At 39.5% G+C, this 24,770-nt stretch overlaps 1 pseudogene; it reads left to right on the forward strand.

The window, feature by feature from the left end:
* Nucleotides 1-5,282: 5,282 nt before the first annotated feature.
* LOC138759896 (dynein axonemal heavy chain 11-like) overlaps nt 5,283-24,770 on the forward strand; it is a 119,850-nt pseudogene continuing 100,362 nt past the window's right edge.

Genomic DNA, 24,770 nt, shown 5'->3' on the forward strand with positions numbered 1-24,770 from the left:
AAAACAAAATGCTGGAGAAAGTTAGCAGGTTAAACAGTGTTCTTTATATAGTAAAGACAGATACACTACCGACATTTCGGGCTTGAGACCTTTATCAAGATAAAATACCTTTTTTTATTAGTGGAGTGCTGCAGGGCTCAGTTCATAATCTCCATAAATCATATGGAGGAGGGAGTCAAGTGTTTCCATATCTAAGTTTGTTGATGACACTTACTGTGGTGGAAAAGTAAATTGTGCAAAGGACACAAGAATCTACAGAATGGTTATTGGATAGATCAGGTGAATGGGAAAGGATCTGGTGAATTGAGTACAACATGGGTATCTGTGGGGTCATCCATTTTGTTGAAAAAAATAGTACATTGGACTATTGCAGGTGGCTGTTGTGCGGAGGCATCTCAATGTACTTAGACATAAATCAGAAAAAGTTAGTTGCAGGTGCAGCAGATAGAGGACGTTAGCCTTCATTGCTCCAGGAATTGAATTTAAGACCGGGGAGCCTCTGCTCCAACAGTAGAGCGTACTGGTGAGGCACCTGGTGCACTGCTTACTGTTCTGGTCTCCTTAATTGAGAAAGGATATACTGGCTTTGGAGGAGATGTAAAGAAGATTCTCTAGGTTGGTTCTGGAAATGAAGAGGTTATTTGAGGAGGAGATATTGAATAACCTGGCACAATACTTATTGAAATTTAGACGGATGGGAGGGAGGGGGGAATGTTGTAGCAACATATTAAATTATGAAAGGAGTAGATAGATGGACCATGTAGGAATATGCCAATTTCACTGACAGATGAGAACTAGGGAACATAGCCTCAAGATTCAGGGGTGTCTATTTAAAACTCCCATAGAGTAGTGAATCTATGGAATTCTGCCCAAGAAACAGTAGAATCAGCCTCTTTAAATGTACTCAGGTCACAGTGTGATATATTTTTGAGTAATAGGGGAATTAAAGGTGATGGGAACAGGCAGAAGTAGAGCCGAGTCCATGGCCAGATCAATCATGATCAGATTGAATAGCAGAGCAGGCTCAATGTACCTGATGATCTTTGTGGCCTCTGTCAATCATGGTTGACCATGGATACTGTGTCTCTGCTAGTCACTGGTTTGTTGAACAGCATTGACTGTGGCTATTGAGGCTGATCCTGGAATGGCAGGCTCTGCCCATGTAGTGGGACCCCCTTCCCCCCACTCTCCATGCTAATGACAGGTCCAAAGGAAAGTCTATACAGTTTGGTGCCAGTAGCATCATAGGAGTTGCCGTGCTGGTGCTGGGTACACTAGTATTGGTTTACTCCCAACGTCTTTCCGATGTGTGGGTGTAGCCACAAGGTAGCAGAGGTTTAAAATCAATTTTCCCTCTCCTTGATGAATTACCATCCATGGTTAATGAGCCCCATCTGCCCGGAGCAACTGGTTTCTGCTCCCGATCCTACTTGTTATGATGTAGCTGGATGTCTTCTAAAATAAAAATGCAAGTCTTCTAACCAGTTATTTCTGTTTCAATAGGTCAAAGGTTCCTTTTATTGTCATGTAATAATGCATTAAAAAAATGTAATGTACATGGTAAAAAAAATGTAATGTACATGGTATACTTCAACTTTTGTCTGCCATAAAACAAAAAATCACAAGAACATTGCCCAGTGCCCCGAATGACAGCAGAAGAGAGTCCCTTCAGAGTCGCTGGATTTGTTTCCAGGTCTCCCACAGCCTCAACAGCCTCAAGGGACCCTGTTCTCTGTTGGCGACCCAGACTCCAAACCCAAACGTCCAATACAACAAGGAGTACATAAGCACCCGAGGCCCTTTGGCAGCCCTTCTTGCTGTCAGCATCCTCTTGAATCCTAGTTCCGATACCTAATTCGCATGAGCCAGTCTCAAGGATCCTGTGAGGATCTTTCAACCATGTCACCAACAGCCCACAAGCCTGTATGGATCCCTCAGCAGCTGAGCTCGTCGCTGGACTGCTGTTGTGGTCGGATGCCTGTAGGTTAATCTCCTAGACATTTTTTTCCCAACAGGGAGTGTTCTCCTATTTCTAGTGCCCTGTTCCAGTCCACTACTCCCCCAGAGTCTGCATTCCCCTATGGTACATTACCCAGCACAGGTGCTACCATCTTGGGCACAGACCCCGTGGCTACAGGAATCTTTTAAAAAGACGCCAACGGCTCCTTTAACGGGCCCTTTAAAACCTGTAAGAAACTGTTGGGATTACGCCAGGTGGTAGGACCCTGTGGAGCAACGCTGTGTCCATGTTCCCCGCACATCAGGGTTTTCATCAGCGGCAGTGCTGCCATTACAGTAGAGCGTTAAATTGGTGCATCTATCCCCTACAGCTTCAATTTTTTTTTATAATTCAATTAATTCTAAGCCCTTTAAACTGCATTATGGAACCAGAGAGGGTTGTCCCTCAAGTCCTCTCTTACTTAATTTGGCTTTGGAACCATTAGCATTTGCTTTTTGGCAATCGGCAGAGATCGCATAAGGTTTCTCTCCATGCTGATGATCTTCCGCTATACATATCCAATCCTGGCCATTCGATTCCACATATGTTGCTACTTCTCAGTAAATTAAACCTGCATAACAGCAAAATGTTTATTTTGAATTCTTCCTGCTCCTTAGATTCCTCTATCTCTTTTAACATTGTTAAAAATCATTTTAACTCTCGAGGCATTACTATTGCTAAAAAGATTAATAATTTGTTTAAGATGTTCTTACCCTATTGACTCCTGTTAAGAAGTCCCTATCTCAATGGTTTCCTCTCTTGATGACTTTAATTAGACATATTAATATTATTTAAATGAATGTTTTGCCTAAATTCTTACATATTTTCCATCCTGTACCGGTGTTTGTTCTTAAATCCTTTTTTTGATTAATTAGGTAATTTGTTTATAATAATTTATAAATTAGCAAGTACATTACCTTTAGTCTTCGAAGAACCATGTCAGGTAGCGTAAGTATTGAAATACTTTTTTTTTAAATAAATAATGTAGATGACAATTTCCAATCTCTCGTATTTCCCAATTTCAAAACCTATCATCTTCTAAGAAACGTTGCTTCGATATTCTGAATTACAATCTTATCACTCCAACAAACCAAAATTCGATTAAGACTACTATCAATACTTGGAACACCCTTGCCTTTTTTGGCTTCAAAGTTGACTGATAATTTGGTAGCCAGACACTCTTTGGGAATTTGGCTTCAATTTAGAAAACATTTTGGTTACCATAGGTTTTTATATTGATTAACCCAATTTTATGTAATTCCTTTTTTAAAAAAAACCTTCGGTCCAAGGTATTGGCTATATTCAATGGTTAGGTTTGGGTATCAAATCTTTTTTAGATTTATTTATTGACCAAAACCTTACTTTTTTGATCAATTATCTATTAAATTTAAAATACCAAAACATCACTTTTTTTTTCATTATTTATAGATTAGGAACAGCAATGACTAAATTCTTTAACTTTGAAACTTCCCCAGGACTTACTTTTTAAATAAGCTTAGGATCTATATAATTTTAAACCTAATCATAAGGGATTGCTTTCAGCTTTCAACAACCATTTGCCAAAACTACATGGGATTCTAATTTGAAATGTGTTCACTCATCTTCTCTTTGTGCTAGGCATTCATTAATACTATTTAAAGTACTCCATCGGGCCCACTTTTCCAAGGTTCAGTTAACTAAATTTTATCCTAACATCTCTTCTAAATGTGATAAATGCATAACTGAGGAAGGTACTTTGTATCATATGTTTTGGTTATGTCCTCTCACTAATTTCTGACAAGGGGTATTTTGCACTTTATCATTAGTTTTTGATATTAACTTGACTCCTAGCCCTATTTTGGCTATCTTTGTAATGAGTGAGGCAATGGATTTAATATTGACTTCTTCACAATCCCGTGTGGCTTTTGCTTCCCTCATTGCTAGAGGGGCCATTTTGCTGAGATGGAGAGATGCTGTCCCTCCCATTCTTACTCGATGGTTGTCAGATGTGATGGCATGTCTTTTTCTAGAAAGACATTATTACTGTAATGGATTTTAACTTTTGTTTTTGAGTACTTTTCTCAGTTTCTATCAATACATGTAGATTATTGTTTTTTTTTTTAACCCATTGTTATTACTAGTAGTGGACTCCTTAACTTGGCCAGCAGCCTTCATAGTGTGGGGTTTGATTCTTAGTTTTGAAATACAGAGATTTAACACAACATGATTTAACCCGAAATTGGATATAACACAACCCACTCCTGGATCTGGAGTTTGTGGCAGGCCAGTGAGTGGTGGAGCAAGGCATGACAGAACTCCAGCAGTCAACTGTCCCAATGGTGGCCGCTCGTCGAAGCGGGGAGCTGGTCTGGTCCGACCGCAGCAGCCAACACAGACGACAGACATAGCACAACCGTCGACAGTGTGCTCTCTTCCAGCGTCATCAACTCCCTCAGCTTGTTCAGCTGCCAAAGGTTCTGCTCCTGCGCAGGGAGGTGATGCCCAAGTAATGTAGGTGGAGTGTGCCAGGTTGTGCAGGTTGGACTGGGATTCGGCTGAAATGGAGGTGAGGCAGGTTGAAACACTGCTGCTGATGTTCTCGTATATGTGAAACCCCGATTTAGCACGACCCCACTTTTTTTACGATGCCATTTTATGGAGATTTACTAAGATGTTTCCAGGTCTTCAGGAGTTGAATTACCGGAAAAGATTAAACAGGTTAGGACAATACTCCTTGGAATGAAGAAGAATGAGGGGAGACTTGAGGGGTATAGAAGGAGTAGATGTGAGATGTTTCTACTTAGATTAGGGGAGATAAATATGAGAGGTCATAGCTTTCGGCTGAAAGGGAAGAGGTGTAAGGGATATATTAGGGGAAAGTTTTTCACTCAGAGAGTGGTAGGAGTGTGGAATGAGCTGGCATCTGATATGGTGAATTCAGATTCAATCTTGAGTTTTAAAAATAAATTGGATAAATACGTGAATAGGAGTGGTCTGGAGGGTTATGGAATGAGAGGAGGTCAGTGACACTATCTAGTTATATTGGTCAGCACAGAGCAGAAGGGTCAAATGGCCTGTTTTTCTGTGCTGTAATGATCTATAGTTCTATGATCTCATTATAATGGGGTTTCACTATATATGTTTTTTCTCTTTTTTCCAATTAATAACATAGGTTCTTATGTACCTTGTTTACTGTTATTTGATATGACATAACTTTATTAATTTACTTTATAATTATTATCATATGCACTTATGTATTTTGCATATGTTAAAAGCAATAAAAAGAAACCAAGCAAAAAGGAGCATGCACCAAAACAATGCCCACCATATGGAAAAGTCTGTAATAAGTGCAAAGGGCAGAATCACTAAGCAAAGCAGCGTTTTCCCCAAACGGAAACAAAACAGAAGTGAAACTGTACACACTGTAGAAGAAACTGCCCTCAGTGACACACTTTTTGTGGACATGGTAGTGCAGAAAGATTCTAAACCAACAGACACTGAACAGCCAAATGTGAACAGAGCCAAGCAGGACAAGTGGGCTGTGTCATTACATACAAATGGAACAGATATTCCTTTCAAGCTGGACACATGGGCAAAGGTCAATTTGATCTGTGAGCGCAACATCATGGCAATGAAGATAAAACCATACATCAATGCAAATCCTGTACAGCTCAAAGCCTACAATGGACAGAGCATCAACACGAAAGGTATATGTAAACTCAAGGTGAAAGTTAAAGATAAAGAGCACCACCTCAGGTTCACAGTAGTCCCAGATAGACATTATTCACTGCTTGGTGACAAAGCATGTGAAAACTTAAAGCCTAGCAAGAGGGTGTACCATATTAACAGTGACCATGCACTGAACAGCGTAGAGGAAATACTGGATCAATTTCCAGACATTTTCAAAGGGTTTGGAGTTTTACCATTCATCTAGAAGATATAGTTCAAGGAGGATGCACAGCCAGTAGTGCATGTCCTGAGGCTTGTTTCAGCAGCACTAAGAGAAAAGCTCAAGTAGGAACTTGACCGAATGACATCACTAGGGGATCATAAAGAAAGTGGAGGAGCCCACAGAATGGGTGTGGTGTGTATCGAAAAGAAGAACAATGATCTACTTGTGTGTATGGGCCCAAAAGACTTGAATGCCAATATAAAGAAGGAACATTATCAGATTCCAATCAGGGAAACTGATTGTGTTAGCTGATGTGTTATCCAAGGCAATGATGCAGCGTGAAGCAAACAATGAGAGTTCCACAGAACAGATGTGAATCTCCACATGAACCTGATCACTGAATCTCTTCCTGTATCTGACATGAAATCCAAACAGATCACAGTTGAAATATAAATGGATACAGTTCTACAGAAGTTCATAAAGAATCTAAATGAAGGATGGCCTAGAGATGAATGTTAGCCATACTATAATATCAGAGCTGAGCTGAGTGCTGTCAATGGGCAGGACAGAGCAGAATTACCATTCCTCAATCACTGCAACTCGTCTTTAGCATGTGAGCATGGTATGAATGATAAATTAAGATGAGATGCTGAAAAGAGTGCACTGGGGGCATCTTGGAATGGAAAAAAAAACAAGAGAAGGGCCAGAACTTCTGTTTATTGGCCAGGGATATACACTGGCATTTACAGAATTAATTCAAGCAAAGCAGCCAAAGGAACCCATGAAAATAACTGATGTACCAACAGATCCATGGCAGAAAGTTGGGTCTGATTTGCTCCAGATGGATGAAAAAAATTATTTGCTGGTTATTGTTTATCTATCAAACTATCCAGATATGGTGCTGCTTCCTAACATGTCTACTGCTTATGTGATCAAATATATGAAATGGATCTTTGCAAGGCATAGAATTCCTCAATTTGTCTATACCAACAATGGCTCATGCTACAGCTGCAGAGAATTTCAGAACTTTGCAGAAGAGTATGATTTTTGACATGTGATTTCAAGTCCTCTGCATCTACAGTCAAATGATAAAGCAGAGAAAGGAGTTCACATAGTTAAACAGTTGCTCAAAAAAGCTCTTGACAATGGCTCAGATCCATATCTAGCTCCATTGAGTTACAGAGCATCTCCACTTGAACATGGCATGTCACCTGCTGATGGGACGTAGATGACACACCACAATTCTCTACTCTCTGCAGACCCAAACAAGAACAGAGATGTTGAAGGTGTCAAATGGAAACAAAAGCAACTGCAATGGAGACAAAAAGCAAAATATGACAAGTCAGCAAGAGGCTTGGGGCCACTGGCGTAACACGACACAGTGAGACTCAGAGATACCAACAAACAGGCCACTGTTCTGGAGGAAGTAAATCCAAGGTCCGACACTCTCAGAGGAGGGCCAAATACAGAGGAGGAATCAAAAGAGCCTGAAAATGCAAGAGACATTGCAGGAACAGACAAATGCAGAGGATCCAGCCTGCAGGGCAACAGAGGAAACACCCCAGTGATAGACAATAGTGGACCAGCAGAACCGACATAAGCATCTGTTATAAGAAGATAACACGCGTTATTAAAACACCTGACAGACTGAATCTCTAAAAGAAAAAGAACCACGCACTTTAAAAGTTTGTGCTGCCGTTGTTTATGTTTACGTTTGTATTGAACTTTAAATTGAAATGAATACTGTATTAGTGTGTAATTTTGTTAGATTAAACATCTCAAGAAAAGGGGATATAATGATAGAGTGCTAGTGATCCTCCTGCCTGCTAAAGGGAGTTAGAGACTAGTTTATGGTAGCTTCTGTTGATTCAAGATGGATGCCTCCACATGGTCTTGTGTACGTTAGCTAATAAAGTTTTGTGGTTTTTAAAGAATCCAAATTTCTTTATTACAATAAAAGAAACATTACTCAATGTTCTCTCTGAACTAGATAGACTTTAGAAACTGGGCAGTTCTTTAAATGGAAGAAATTGGTGGGTGATCTGATAGGGTATTTAAAATTATGAGTCAAGATAAATAGAAACTGTTTCTATTGCTGGAATGATGAGAATGAAAGCAATTGACAAGCTTAAGTGATGTTGAAAAGTACTCTTCCCCAACAAGTGATTAGGCTTGTAATAAATTGCCAGCAGTAACAGTGGGAACCAATTCAATTTGACATCCAACAGGAAGAAGGATAAATGTCTAACAAAAAAGAGGAGAGGATGGGGGATGTGAGAATAGCTGAGCTAACCCTTGATAGAGCTAGCATAAACTTGACAGGCTAAATACAGTAAAACCTCGTTAGAACGCAATAGTTGGGGTCCAAGATTTCATACTGCAGTACAGCCGAGTCGTGAAACAGCTGCAACAGCAGCTGAAGTGGGACATCAGGGCAGGGGCCGCCGCCGCGGGACATTGGGTCACCGGCTGATTGTCATCAGCCCGCCCCTTAGCAGTTTGGGGTCCACAGATACCAGCGCTATGAGCGATTCCGCGGATTAATGATTCGCATTCTAACGAGGTTTCTCTTTCCTCGTTATAACTTTTTTATGATTTTCAACTTGGTTCATTCAACTTCTGATCATTAGTGACATTGATGAAGGATGATTTGGTGATTGTAATAACAATCTCGTGACAGGTTGACTGGGCTTTCACCTTGTGACAAGAGTATTTAGAGGTGGTTTGGGAGGAATTGTTAGAGCAGCTTGCACACGTACATTTTAAAACGCAGAATATTTTTAGGACTTTTGCAGAATGCAACAAATATCGACAGCATCTTGCCTGGGAGGGCATGTGATCTTTGTAGGCAGTGAAGAAGAGTTTTGCTCTCAGAGAGAGAGGATGTGAAACAACGAAGGAGAGAGACAGAAATGCGTTCCATAGGGACAAGCTGGCAAACTTTGGAAGACTGCCTGGTCAAAGGCAAAGGCTGGCAGTGTGAAAGATGACCTGAAAGAAAGAGGATCATCTGGAGAACCCTGAAGAGGACAAGTTTCATCAGCAAGACTGATTGAGAAGGGATCAGTTGCAGATGTCCTGGAAAAGGAATCTCTGAAAACCAGCAAGAACCCTCCTGAGTGATAACCATTTGCCTGTTAAGCACCAAAGACTGGTGTACTTTGTTAATGCTAACTTCTGTACACAGTACAAGAATTCCCTGCAACCAGTGAAATTGGACTGTGAACCAAAGAACTTTTCTAATCTTAAATATACTTTACACACACCTGCATTTAGTATTAGAGGGGGGGGGGGATTAAGTAGTTAGGTAGTTTAATTAATAAGTTAGAGTTTAATTCTGTTTTCTTGTTCAATTATAATTAAAACTACTTTTGTTTAAGTAACCCTGTGTTGTGTGCATATCTATTGTTGCTGGTTTTTGGGGTCCTCTGGACTCCATAACAGTACACATTACGTGATGTATTTAGTGTAAATTTTGCTCAAACCTGGTATTATACAGATTCTGTGATTGAAAAATCTTGATTAAAAGCACAAACGTTTAAGATTTTTCAAACAAACCAAAGAATAACAAGGTACTCCAAATGCATCTCTTCAAAATTTTTGTATAATTTGTCATGAAATTTGAAGAAATGCTTTTGGTTTTACTTGACCACTTGGAAGACTGGTAGGAATATTGAAAGATTACCATCAAGCATCAACTGAAGGCAGATTTTTAAAATTACATTTCAGCAAAAGTATTTGTAAGGGAGACAGCACTGGCAACCATATGTTACGTCTACAATGCACTAATATCAAGAGCATTGTTGAGTTTCTTCAATGATAACATTTATTTTTGCATTTCTTTAATGTTTAACAATGAAAAAAGCAATGTGGTCAGTACTTTCAATTTTGATTGCATGCAATATGATGAGTGGGTGAAAATAGAAGCAACTCTTAACATGTACCAATGTAGTTTGTGAACATCCAAAGTATAAAACGAAGCCCTGTGGTTTGTAACGGCAAAACCAAACATTCAGTCAAACTTGAAAAGCTCACACTTGAAGTATTGTGAAGAATTCTTGTCTGCAAATTATTAAAAAGAAGCCTAGAAGAAAGTACAAAGAACCTTTCCAAGGGTAAAACCAGAACTGAAAGAGTAATACGGTATTAGTAGGAAAACTAACTGATCTCTTGAATACATAACTGAAGACTGAAAGGTGATCTCAAGACACATTTAAAATTGACATTTGAGCTCCAAAATTGCTTCAGCGAGGTTATTCACACAAAAGGAGTGCTTATCTCATGGATGTGTCAAAAGCAGACAGTCGTGATGCCAATCAGCATGCAGTTTGATTTCAAGAGCTATTGTTTTGAAGTTCAGTACTCTCCCCAGCTATAAAATAATCTTGCACAGTTAAATATATGTATTTTGTGAATATGCTCCATGGATTCCTACCAAACTAAAGTTCAAAGCTCAGCAGAATGAGGGAGACAAATGAATGTTCCTGTTAATGTTCTTGTGCTTTTATTTGAATAATGTTGATTGGTACCTCCTAAATGCAAGAGGGATAGATGGGGTAGAATGTGTCAGGTGTGTCCAAGAAGGATTCCTGATACAGTATGTCGACTGGCTGACTGGAGGAGAGGCCATACTGGATCAAGTAATGGGTAATGATCCTAGACTAGTGACAAGACCACTCGGTAGGGGAGCGTTTTGGTGAAAGTGACCGCAATTCTCTGACTGGTATAGGAGTAGACCAAATGGTAAAGTGTTTAAATGGGGAAGGGCACATTTTGTATGGGGCCTGTTATCTCTGGTGACTCACTGGGGCCTACATTCGGGCGGGCCAACCAGTCGAGAGCAGGGACACATGGAATGCAGCGGGATAGGTTTAAGCAGTTAGTCTCTAATTGAGTCGTGCCTATTAAACTAAGGGCACAAAGTGTCTTGCACAGCTTAACATTCATTTGTTATTTGTTCCGTTGTGAGATTTTGTAACTCCTACATCTGGTGATGTCATTACTACGTAAAATCTTCCTTTCTCGTATGGAAATAGCTGATGATAGAAGTGGCACAGTGGCAGTCGATGGGCAAACTCGAAGTCCCCACCCTTTTTACAACCAATGCATGAGTGTGGTTTTCAATCCTGAAGGCACGGTTCCATTCACTGAATGTCATCAACCAGAGAACGAAGTTTGACTTTCTCGCTGCTTGTTCCCTGCTTATGAAGTAGAAAATGTGCTGCTTAATCCTGATGAAATGATGCCATACGATGTGCTTAATTTTTTTTTAAACTTAATTTTTTAATTAGACATATAGCACGGTAACAGGCCCTTACAACTGTTAGGTCTGCTTTGTTCATGAATGAGTGAGACAAACACCAGACTGAGTCGAAATCAGGGTTCTTTGTTCTTTATTACCGGATTGTAACACTTGCGACTAACAATGTTAGTCGGAGAATGCATTCTGCCGTTATCAGCAAAATGGTGATTTTTTTATACCCTTGGATACGTGCTTAGAACATCATCATATCATTACTTGTCCAATGACTAAAACTGTTGCTATCCTTTCCCTGCTAGCTTCCTGCCTCTCAATCCATCAATGTCTCTCTTATCTTGTAAGTACAAGGATGCATTCACATCTTGTTACAGCCCTGCACAGGGTAACTCCTTACACATTCCCATCTCATGATGTTTTACCTTACACAACCCATGAACCCATGTCACCCAATTACACCCAATTGATCTATAACCCCCGTACATTTTTTTTAAGGGTGCGAGGAATGTAGAGCACCTGGAGGAAACCCATGCAGTCACAGGAAGAACATAAAAACTCATAGCAGACAATGCAGGATTTGAAGCCTGGTCCTAAACACTGGCACTAACCGCTTTGCAAACTGTGACGCCCATCTTAAAGCAGCCATCTTGGAGCGAACACAACACTCAAATCAATCCTGCATTGCAGAGCTGCTGGCAAATGACAACCTCAGTGATAGAAGTCCATCACAAACGCTGCAGAAATGGCACAGGCTAGCCAGTGATAAAATAATCGAAGATGATGTTTGGAAGCAGAAGTCCTTTTTGCCTATGCAGGTTCACGGGCATCTGATAGGCATTTTTCAATCAGCCAGCATCGACAAACTCACAAACTAGGCCAGCCTCATCATGGAGACAATAAATAAGGAGGTTTGATTTGTTTTTCATTTGACTGATTCTCAAATCTCAACAAATTATAACTTTTGGCATCATTTATTGGTGAAAGAAGTTTCTTAGTGTGAATTTATAGATTTACATCAACTGGAATTGAAGTGTGAATATTGATCAATGAAGATTTGTGCTGGAAAGCTAATGATGCAGTGATATTTGCATTGTGCCCTTTCAGTATGTGATATTTCACAACAGAGCAAATTAATAAATTTCACCATTATTTATCAAAATTATTTGTTCTACTAATTTAATAAATGCAGTTTTATGCTTTTATCATTGTAAATTTAAATTGGGTGTTCTTGAAAAATCTCTTGAGAAAAAGGCTGGTCCTAATTATGGACCCTCTGTAAATAAAAAAAATCCAACTCATTTATCTTATTGATGACATGAATATGCCAGAGGTAGATGCTTATGGAACAGTTCAATCCCCACACTTATTGATTACCAGCACTGGTGAGTATTATACAGAGACTTGATGAATATAGAGACATTAGAATATAGATATATAGAATATAGAATATAGTTCACAGAGCTCAGAATGGTGGTTCTGCATATTGTGAACTGAAGGATCACAAGGTGCTGAATGACTCTACAGGAGAACACCTAAAACACCATCTAACCTTTTCAGTTTGTCTGCTAGAAAAAAAATGTTCCTGCTTCTTTGTTCTTTAAACAACCATATCCTGTCTGGTAGGTCTCAGTCAATATGATAATGTTAGTGTCAAAGAGTTTCTAGGCTAAGATAATAGAGCAGCATTTAGGTTTGTCATGGTTCAGAATATCCTCTGACACTTTAAGTCTCAAATTTCACATAGTGAAGTAGAAGTTGCCTCTGTACCATTTATTTTACTGTGGGATAGCAGTTACATACTGTACTAACAAGCAAATGCTTCACAGCTGGAGGTTGGGATCAGCTTCTTGGGTAAAGGACAAAAGTGCTTCAATGCAGGAAACCACTTTTAGGAATTTTGAAAAGATTATAGAAAGTATTAAACTAAAAAATATTCCCCCCCACCCCCCCCCCCCCCCATGACCTCTGTATGGGCTAAAGTACTTTATGATCAGTGAATTTTTTTTTGAAATGTAGTCATTGCTTTGGCAGGGTAAGAGCTGCAGCCAATTTGTATGAGAACCTGTTTCTAAAATCAGGGACAAGATGAATAATAAAAAAATAATTTATTTTATCAGTGTTTGTTGTGGGTTAACTGTCAACTAGATGTCAGGAAATCTTACTACTTCTGACAAGTACTAAGAACTATTGGGATCATGTTTTGATTATCTGAATTTTATTTTAATATTTAAAAGATTGGACCATTAAGTGCAGTATTTTTTTTAGTGTTTAAATGAATAACAGTCATAATTTTGAGTCATAACCATGTTTCATGTGTGATGTGCTGTGCCTTTAATTAGTCAAAGTTGAAGTTTTGCTAAGGTCAATCATAATGGGCCTAAATGTTTGTGTATTTGCAGTTTCATGGAAGGTCAAGTCTGAACAAAATATTTATTCTCCTTATGAAGAATCTGATAGAATCTGGATTTCTAAAAATAATTCTAAATATTCTATGCTTTATACCATACTTAATTATTTCTATAGCTATTCCACTACTTTATTAATTCTGAGAGAAGGGAATTGAGAAGATCTGGGTTAGTTTTCTGGATCTAAACTGGTATATTAGAGTGGTTTTCTAAGATAATTCACTGAAAAACCAGCAAACAAGCAAGCCATCCATTCTGGATATTATATAAAAATAAACAATGATTAATTAGCTTTCTTTTTGGGCAGACCCTCTTAGGAGAGTGGGGGAAGTGACCAAACAGTCTTTCATTAAGATGGAGAGTGGCATGGTTGATTCTGATTCTAAATAAGGGAGGCCACAATGGTATGAGGAGAGAAAGAGAGAGTCAAGATAAAGTGGAATTATGTTGGGTCATCAACAGCAAGCAGTTAAGGAACACACAGACGAGGTATAACATTGTTCATTCATGTCTGGGTCATATATAAAGCAGGAGATGACCCAAAAATGCACCAAACCTGAAGACTGGGAACAGAAAAGAGCTCAGCAAAGGAAGATAAAAATAGATAGCGATGACAAATGTCAGCTCATTTGAGTCACACAAATTTATAATGGAGAAGAAATAAGTGGAGAACAATTGAACAAATTACTTTTATGTCATTACAAAGGAAATCATAGATTGAGATGATTGGTCTTAAATTCATCAGACTTTAGAGGATTACAAGGGGACCTAACTGAAGCTTACAAAATCCCTGCTGGGACTGGGTAGCTGAAATGCAGAAAATATGTTCCAAGCTGTGGGGATGTCCAGAACTCAAAATCACAGCCTAAGAATAGGAGGTATGCCATTTCAGTCTGCGATGAGGAGAAACTCATCTCTTCAGAGTGGAAATTCTGTAACTCCAAAGACAGCTGAAACCAAATCATACTGGTTATTTTACACCAATAAAGTCTTAGTTAACCCTTGCAAAAGATTTTGAAGCTATTTTACCACTTTAAGTCTTTCTGAAATCTTTACATTTTCCAATGATCAGGTATGATTGAGAAAAAGTTAACTCTGAAGGAAATTCACAACTGTCAGTATATCAGCTGCATGAACCCAACAGCAGGCATCTTTGCCATCAGTCCTTGCCTTCAGGTAAAAATTAATCATTGTCTAGCTGCTGGTTAAATTAGATCTTTTTCTTTTTAAGGTTGAAATTGAATGCACATTTCATTTTATTTTCAAACTTTCAATGAACAATATTAGAATTGTAACAAAGGATTTTATGGATGAGAAGCAGTGAGAGAGAAATTACAAAGAACACCCTTCGGAGAACAAAGTTTTTATTTTGTTGAAGGGCTCAAGCCCGAAACATTGGTTATGAATCTTTAAATTTGGTCTTTTAAGGGATGCTGTTGGACCTGCTGAGTTTCTCCAGCATTGTGTTTTCATAAGAACTGTAGCACCCAGTTTCTGATCCAAAATTCTGACAATGTTGAGTTAACATCCAGACTATAAATTTAGATAATAAGCAGGATTATTCTGGACCTGGCTATGGCCAAAAAAAATTTCTTCACTTTGTTTAGGAGGACGCACTACTTCCATTTTAGATATTACTTCCACCCTAAGAAAGGTCCACTTGCAGGATCACTTCTTGGTGCATGAGAAGGCTGTTGGGGTTCAGTCTCTCTATTTATTTGTATGTTTTGACTAATTGTTGAATTTATAGCTGATAAATTACCCCCTCTTTTCTACACTGTTTATTATGGTTAATTTCATGCAGTAGTGTCAGAAATGATTGATTTTTTTCTGATTTTTTTTTGCATTCCAGAGACATTTTACAGTGAATTTTCCTTCAGTAAATTCCATGGAGACAATCTACAGCAAAATTCTAAGTTTCTATTTTCAAAGTTCAAATTCTGCAGCATCAAGGGTAAAGACTATTCCTGCAGTTGTCCAGGCAGCAATATGGCTTCATCAAAAAAATGACCCAACATTTCTTGCCAACAGCAGTTAAATTTCATTATACTTTTAACATTTGTGACCTTGCCAATATTTTTCAGGTAAGGTTGCAGCTGACGTTTGCAGTTTATTTATGTAGTAATATTGTTTTAAAATATTTAATTTTTCTGAAATTGATTTCTGATTTATAAAACAAAACTGGGCTGGATACTGGACTAAGTGTTGACTTTTTCTGTCTTCTTCCTGATGTCTATGCTGCCTGGAGTATAGTGTGCGTTACTGGAAATGCAATTAGGTACTATGTGTTGAAACTATGTTGGACTCTCTGGTCACTTTATAATTGATGCAATCTCAGTCTCATAAACTACCACTTGTTGCACATTTATGTGCATGAAAATATAAAGCCTGGTACATCTCTCCTGAAGCTGGAGGGTATGGGCCATAAATGGGTGAGGGGAGATTGTGGAGGCCAGTTGAAAGGGGATTCCCTGAGGATTGAGAAGCAGGATGGAGGGGTGCGGCTGGAGGTGACATCACAGAAGTATTAAGCTGCTGGTCAGGATGCTGAGGCACGTTTGTAAGTGGCTTGATGGTTTCAGCACATTTCCTAACTAACCACCCATCTCCCACTAAAGCTTAAAATAGCTTAATGTAGCCATAAAATCCTGTTCTCTATCTGACGGCCATCTGCAGAACCAAAGGAATCATGTATTGTTGCATCCTTTCTAGACTGATAGTGTCTAGTGAATTCAGCATTACTGCGAGGTATCCTAGAAATGATTTACTGCTGGTTAAATCAATTTTCAATCATATGGTGCTAAACTGTTGAATCAATAAATTGGTTGTTGCTTCAGGTAAGTTTCAAGATCAGTTGACATTCCCTAAATTAGCATCAAATGTGTTCCCATTATCCGATCCCTATATTACCCATTAGTGTTAATGATGCCAATCATCTTATAAAAATAAAAACTGAAAATGTTGAAACCCTCAGCAGCTAAGCCAACACTTTTGGAGAAAGAAGCAAAGTTAATTAAAGATTTTTTTATATGATCCAGTGCATGTATTTCACAGACCATTGTAAAATTGGAATTTTACTGCTGCATCAAGAAGCTTGTGTACCATTAACCTGAGGATGTGATGGAATTCATGCACACCACTCAAGAATAGTGTTTTGCCAATTTCATGAAATGTTAAGTTTGATTTTGTAGTTTAATTTTGCCCTTGTAGATGAAAGAACATAATAAAATGGCAATTTGTTGAGGGAGCTGAAGCAATGACAAGGAAACTTGCAAAAGCGATTTACAGCCGTTTTCTAATATATTGCATTATGGCCTTATGCTGACAAATAATCTTGAACATGAGTTTAGGCATCTTAAATTTCTCATGGGGTCTGGATCCATCAGGTCAGTATGGATGGCACATTTACCTTGTTACTCTCAGATGAAGAGCAAGATATCAAAGTGCAGGAGTTGCAGCTCCAAACACCTGATGCTTTCTGACCAGTGCCACCATAGAAGAGAACAGATCAGTTCAGAGTCCAGTCCTGGAATAGGATGTAAATGTCAAGAAGGTAACAATGTGCCTCCATTGGTCTGAATATCTGTGACTGAGATATGGTGTCGTGTCAGGAGGTGTTAAAAATGTCCAAGCAATTGGAACAAGACTATCAGCATCAAGGTCTAAAGTCACTCTTTATCGCAGACTGTCAGTTACATATCTTTTGCTTTGAGATCCTACCAAAGCTCCATCGGAGCTTTCATTCAGGATCTTTCCATAGCAAATGCATAAAGAAAAGCAACTACATCTTCTCCCTCTCCACCCTGTTCTGCTTTTTGTGTGGATAAGTCTCTCCAAGAAACCCATCCATTCTTCTCTCCCCACCCATTATTCCACCCCCTTAGGACATTTCTGCTGGAAGTGCAGAACCTGTCTCCACATCTCCTCCCTCACCTCCAGCCACAGCCACAAACAGACCTTTCAGGTGAGGCAGAGCTTTAAATGCATATTGACCAACCTAATCTATTGTCTTTGGTGTACCTGGCGTGGCCTCCTTTACATTGGTGAGACCAAACGCAGATTGAGTGACCACTTCATCAAACATCCACACTCTATTTGCGGGGCTAAACTTGAGCTTCCTGCAATCGAAGTTCCCCAACCATTCCCACAGTGACATGTCTATCCTCTGTTTCATCCATTGTCAGGACGAGGCCCAAATGTAAATGTTATTTTCCTCCCTGCACAGGCTGAACCCTAACAGGATGAACATTGATCTTTCTGATATAAGATATTCCCCAACCACCATCGATCAACTCTTTCCATCTCTCCTTTGACTAAACCTGCACTTCAAAACAATCCATCTCTCTCTCTCTCTCTAACTTTTCTTCCTTTCATCAACTCTAAAAATGGTTTCTTCATTCACCTGTCTCTCCATCTCCCATACCTTTGCGCCCTTACCCCAGTCTCCTTCCTCTTTATATCTGTCATTTCACTTTTTTTTTATCTTGATTTTTTTTTTAAGTCAAGCCTGATACTTTGACCATCTTTTTTACCCATATAACCATATAACCACTTACAGCACAGAACAGGCCAGTTCGGCCCTACTAATCCATGCCGTAACAAATCCCCACCCTCCTAGTCCCACTGACCAGCACCCGGTCCATACCCCTCCAGTTCTCTCCTATCCATGTAACTATCTAGTCTTTCCTTAAATGTAACCAATGATCCCGCCTCGACCACGTCTGTCGGAAGCTCATTCCACATCCCCACCACCCTTTGCGTAAAGAAATTTCCCCTCATGTTCCCCTTATAATTTTCCCCCTTCAATCTTAAACCATGCCCTCTAGTTTGAATCTCCCCCACTCTTAATTGAAAAAGCCTATCCACATTTACTCTGTCTGTCCCTTTTAAAATCTTAAACACCTCTATCAAGTCCCCTCTCAATCTTCTACGCTCCAGAGAAAAAAGCCCCAGTCTGCACAATCTTTCCCTGTAACTCAAACCTTGAAATCCTGTCAACATTCTCGTGAACCTTCTCTGCACTCTCTCTATTTTGTTTAGATCTTTTCTATAATTTGGTGACCAAAACTGTACACAGTACTCCAAATTTGGCCTCACCAATGCCTTGTACAATTTCACCATAACCTCCCTATTCTTGAATTCAATACTCCGATTTATGAAGGCCAACATTCCAAATGCCTTCTTCACCACACCATCTACCTGAGTATCAGCCTTGAGGGTACTATTTACCACAACTCCTAAATCCCTTTGTTGCTCTGCACATCTCAATAGCCTACCAGTTAATGCATATGACCTATTTAGATTTGCCTTTCCAAAATGTAACACCTCACACTTATCTGTATTAAATTCCATCAGCCATTTCTCAGCCCACACCTCCAGCCTTCCTAAATCACCCTTTAATCTACGGTAATCTTCCTCACTGTCCACAACACCACCAATCTTTGTATCATCCGCAAACTTGCTTATCCAATTCTCCACCCCTACTTCCAGATCGTTAATATATATAACAAACAATAGTGGACCCAGGACCGATCCCTGAGGAACTCCACTAGTCACTGGCCTCCAATTGAACAAACAATTTTCTACCACTACTCTCTGACACCTCCCATCCAACCATTGCTGAATCCATTTCACTACCTCCTCATTTATACCTAATGCCTCCACCTTTTTTCCTAACCTCCTGTGGGGAACTTTACCCACTGATGTTGTCTGACTTGCTGAATTCCTCCAGCAATCCTTTGTCTGATCAAAGTTGCAGCTTCTGCAGTTTATGATTTTCTCAGATTTGGCTGGCTTGTCAAATCCGGAAAAAGACAAATTTATCAGGAGCTGGGCTTTATGATTCTGTCTGATGACGAGAAAACACACAGAATATTACATGTGGCACTGAAGTGCCCTCACACCCCACCCCTGATCATCTGGAAGGGGTTCATGTGTTCAAGTATTTTCACCATATCCATATTCCTTGCCAGCTGCCAAGGTATATTTTATTCTGTGGCAGTCCACTTTCACTGGCTTTATGACAGTTTACACAATTTAACAAGAGCAGTGGGGCCTATTTGTATACACATTCTGGTAATTGCCTCTTACCATGCTCAGGGCTTTTAAACTGCAAATTAAATGTATGCCTTGGTTTGTTTAAAATAGCAAACTGCAAAGTGCCCTCTATAATGTTTGGGACAAAGACATTCTTTTCCTTTATTTGCACCTGTGTTCCACAGTTTTTTTTCCCTTTTAATAATATTTTTATTGAATTTTACAAGAATATACAGAAAATTTGTAGAGTACACAAAATAGATGTCAAAAATTAAAGAACACAACAAAATTGTCAAACTTGTAGAGCATATCCACACTATAAAAGCACAACTTGTAACTTTATCCCAAAAAGCCTCCATCTTTTAGCCCCATGTATAAGTCAAGTCACCTTTATTTATCGTTCATACGCCGCTCGCATGGTAAATACAAGATAGCGCTTTTTCAGGACCATGGAGCATATTTACATAATATAAGTTAGAATAGAAGTTAAACACATTAAAATATTAAGATGTATACAGAGAAGTCCAAGGTACATTATCAACATATATTCTGGGAATTCAGGAGCTTGATGGCTTGGGGGAGAAAACTTGCCCAGTCTGGACATAACGACCTGAGTGCTAAGGTACCTCCTACCAGATGACATAAGGGAGAACAGTTTACATCAGGGGTGTCTGGAGTTCTTCACAATGTTTATTGCCTTTCGGCTACATCGGGTGTTGTAGATGCCCCCAATGAATTTTTTCCGCTGACTCCACTATTCTCTGCAGGGTCTTGTGATCCGATGAAGTAGAGGTGCTGCTGGGTTTTCTTGGGTATGGAACTGGTGTGAAGGGACCAGGTGAGATTTTCTGCCTAGTGCACGCCAAGGAACTTGATACTCTTGATGATCTCAACGGTCGAGCCATCAAAGATCAGCAGAGCCTGGTCCCCCTGGGCCCTCTTGAAGTCGACAACCATCTCTATTTTATTAACGTTTAGATACAAGTTTTTGGCTCTCCATCAGTCCGTTAAAGATTGCATCTCATCTCTGTACGCTAACTCCTCATTCTTACTAATAAGGCCCACCACGGTTGTGTCGTCAGCGAACTTGATGATGTAGTTCGAGCTGTATTTAGCTGCACAGTCATGGGTCAGCAGAATGAACAACAATGGACTCAGCACACAGCCTTAGGGAGGGCCCCTGTGCTCAGTATGATGGTATTGGAAGTACTGTTTCCGACCTGGACTGCCTAGATCTCGACGACAGGAAGTCAAGAATCTAATTGCAGAGGGAGGAGTTTAGACCCAGCAGGCCCAACTTCCCTATTGGGCAAATACAGATTACAGTTTGCCAAGAAGTATAATTCTGGAAAACGGTCTTGTGGACAGATGAGACCAAGATTAACCTATATCAGAGTGATGGGAAATGCAAACTGTGGAGGTGTAAATAAACTGCCTGAGATCCAAAGCATACCACCTCATCTGTGAAACATAGTGGTGGGGGTGTTGTGGCCTGGGCATGTGTGGCGGCCACAGGTACCTAATCACTTGTCTTCATCGATGATGTAACTGCTGATGGCAGTTGCAGAATAAATACTGAGTGAATAGAAACACCTTACCTGCTCAAGTTCAAACAAATTCCTCCAAACACATTGGATGGTGCGTCATTCTATAACTTGGGCAGGCAACCTTTCACCATGCCTGGGCCGGATGGTGTGTCAGTGGTTGGAAAGGGGGGTGCACTGATGCTACCATAAATGAAATAAATAAATAAATGGGAACCACCTAGGATTCTGGGTAGGTCAGGATATTTGTCCCTTGGCAACAAGGGACAAATATGAACACAATGAAACTTCTTTCTTCTTTTTTTTGGGCTATTTTTCTTTTCTCTCCTCCATTCTATTAACTATTTCCTTCTTTTATTCCCCACTGGGTGGACGGGAGGGGAGAGGATTAGGCCTTGTTCTTTTTTTCTTTTCTACTTACTCGAAATCAACATCGAATGAGAAGATAATATTTATTTTATATAATTGATGAATTCAATGTTTATTTGAAAATATAAATAAAATAATCAATCAAATAAATAAATAAATACATACATAAATAAGTAGATGGAATAAATACAGTGATGCATTTCAGGTCAGGGAAGGCGATTTCAAATCTAAAAATGCAAAAATCACATATTAGTCATTAAATTGACAAAATAAAAAGCAAAAGACAAAAAGGAGAAAAATAGTCATAATGAAAACAAAATAACTAACCCCAAAATAGACAGCAGTGAGAAGGGGAGAATGGCACAGTGGAGAGGGGGCTGTGTCACACATTGAGCAAAGAGATGACAGAGAGAGAGAGAAAGGGGATTTACTCACAGATAGGGGGAGCCCACACAGAGAGGCAGGTGATTGCAGAGAGACAAGGAGTGACACAGAAAGATGGTGTCACATACACACACAGAAAAAGTCTCACATACAGAAACAGGAAGTGAGAGAGAGGAGTACCACACACAGATGTTGAAAGAGTGTTACAGAAATAGGTGGTGTTGCAGAGAGAGAGGTGGATTCTCACAGACATGGTTCTCTCACAGAAGAAATGGGTCTCATGCAGAGAAGGCTCTCACAGACAGTGGGATAATGTCACCTTGGTGGGGGGGGGGGAGAATGTCATGAGGGCATCTCACACAGAGGGCAGGGGGAGGACTCCAGTGCAGAAGGCAGGGAGGACTCAAATGCAGGGTGCGGAGGGTGTATTCACAACAGAGGGCGGGGGGAGGTCTCCAATGCACAGAGTGGGTGAGCCACGCATAGAGTGGGAGCTTCCAGTGCAGAGAGCGGGGGAGCTGCACCCTGAGGTGGAGCTCACACCGAAGGAGGGAACCATGCACCGAGGGGGGGAAGCCGAGCACCAGGCCAGATAAATTTGGATCGTGGGCCAGATTTGGCTCGCGGGCTGTTGGTTGCCTGCCCATCCTCCAGCAAGACAATGATCCTAAACATAGTACTAAAGCAACGAAGGAGCTTTTCAAAGCTAAAAACTGGAAAATTCTTGAATGGTCAAGTTAGTCATCCGATCTAAATCCAATTGAGCCTATTTTCCATATGCCAATGATAAAACTGAAGGGAACAAGCCCCGGATACAAATAGGAGCTGAAGTTGGCTGCAGTAGAGGTATGGTAGAGCATCACCAGAGAAGTTATTCAGCACCTGGCGATGTCTATGAATCACAGACTTCAAGCAGTCATTGCATGTAAGGGATATGCAACAAAAAACTAAACATGATTAATATCCATACCATTGCTATACCCAAAATATTGTGGTGCCCTGAAATGAGGGGACTATGCATAAAAAGTACTGCAATTTCTACATGGTCAAACCAAAATGATCTTAAATCAAATCTGGAAAATACACTTTAATCATTTGTGAATGCAGGCAGTCCCCAGGTTCCAAACGAGTTCTGTTACCTGGGTCTGTCCATAAGCCAGTTTTGTACATATTAGACAGAACAGGTACTTATGGTTCTTATTTAGTGTTCATGATGTAACATTATGCACATGCACGAATTGGGGAACAGCTCATTCATAATTACGAGTTGTTCGTAACCCTGTAGTTTGCTTACAAATTTAAAAGCATAGAACATAGGGACAAATAAGAAAAAAATGTTTTGTTCCAAACACTGTATATTTCTGCCTAAATGATGGGTGATGTGATGTAATATGTTAGCATCCACTTCTGAAAGTTGTCCAAGAAGGAGCATCAGTGTTTTTTTAAAATCTGTTGAACATCTGCCTTATACTTGTGAAAACGTCAAAAAAGTGCTGTGGATACTCAAGATTAGGCATTATTTGTGGAGAAATGAATGGTTAACAATTCAATTTACTTCCGCTTCAAAACCTTGCCGAAAGATCATCAACCTGAAACATTAATTTTTTTTCTGTCTCCTCAGATTCTGTCAGCCCTGCTGAGTATTTCCAGCATGTTCTCTTTGCAGTTCATCTTTCCAGCATCTGGATTTGTGTGGTTTTCTTGTTGATGTCAAAATTTGTAGATGTACATTTTCTATTAAATATAACTTTTTATCCAACTGTGTTGAAATTGTTGACTGGTGAATGACCCCACCTTTATTTTTTTCAGGGAATATAATTCACAGCTCCTAATTGTTTTTAAAAAATCCATGGATGTGGTACTATTGTGACTTCATTAATCACCCCGTGTCTATGGAGATAAGTTGGTTCAGTTAAAAGACTCAGAGCTTTTCCAAAGAACCCTACTAGGCACAGCCAAAAAATTCTTTGAAGTAAGCTAACTGTTTTTTAAAAAAACTATTGAATGATATTAAAATTTTGGTCCATTCATATTCAAGTCTTGGCTTAGAAGTGAATAGTGAACCAAGACAAATAAGATTGAAGGAGGACCCTGAAAGGATCTGTTGAGCAATCTGGTATCTCGCTGCCCATCATCCCTGTTGCCTGGGGCCTTTCATCCATTCAGATAGTCTAATAGGATTTTAAAAATCAATTTATAATAAGTGTTCTCCTCTTTGATTTGATGCAAGTGAAGAATTTTACCTTCTTATATTTCAGGGTGTTGAAGATAATATGTTGCTTCAGAAGCCACTGATCTTTTGTTATTTTGCTCTTGTTATTGGAGCTTCCCAGTATATGGCTGTAAAAGAGTGGAAAGTCCTGAAGAACATTCTAACTGAAACTTCTGACAGTTGTAATGAGCACAGTGCTATGATGAACCCAGATTTAATTGATGATGCCATGCAACATGTGTAAGTAAGACTAAAATACTTTTTTTTTAAATGATCATTCATTTCTTTTGATGTAAAAACATGTAAAATGAAAAAAAGATGCAGGGATGTCAGTAACATCATGTGCCAGTGGTTAATGTACTTGATTGACAAAATGGATATGACTGGAAAAAGTGAAGATAGAGTTTCTTATAATGTTGTTACCTTTTAATGTTCAGATATTTTGGTTATTTGCAAAATAGTTATGATTGAAAACTCCCGGACAGTAACTTGGGGGCAGATATTGGGAAGTGATCATCGTTACCTTTTCTAAAGCCATTTGACTGGTGCTCTCCTCTGTCACTGTTTGAATACATTGGAGAAACACACTCCCCCCACGACCAGTTCTGTGACACCTGTTACAGAAGGTCTTATAGACCTACTAAGTTTCATGTAATCATTCCTCAGTTTTTCTTCTCCCAATAATTCATTTTC

Source organism: Narcine bancroftii, chromosome 1 (assembly GCF_036971445.1).
Source record: "Narcine bancroftii isolate sNarBan1 chromosome 1, sNarBan1.hap1, whole genome shotgun sequence".
Taxonomy (NCBI): domain Eukaryota; kingdom Metazoa; phylum Chordata; class Chondrichthyes; order Torpediniformes; family Narcinidae; genus Narcine; species Narcine bancroftii.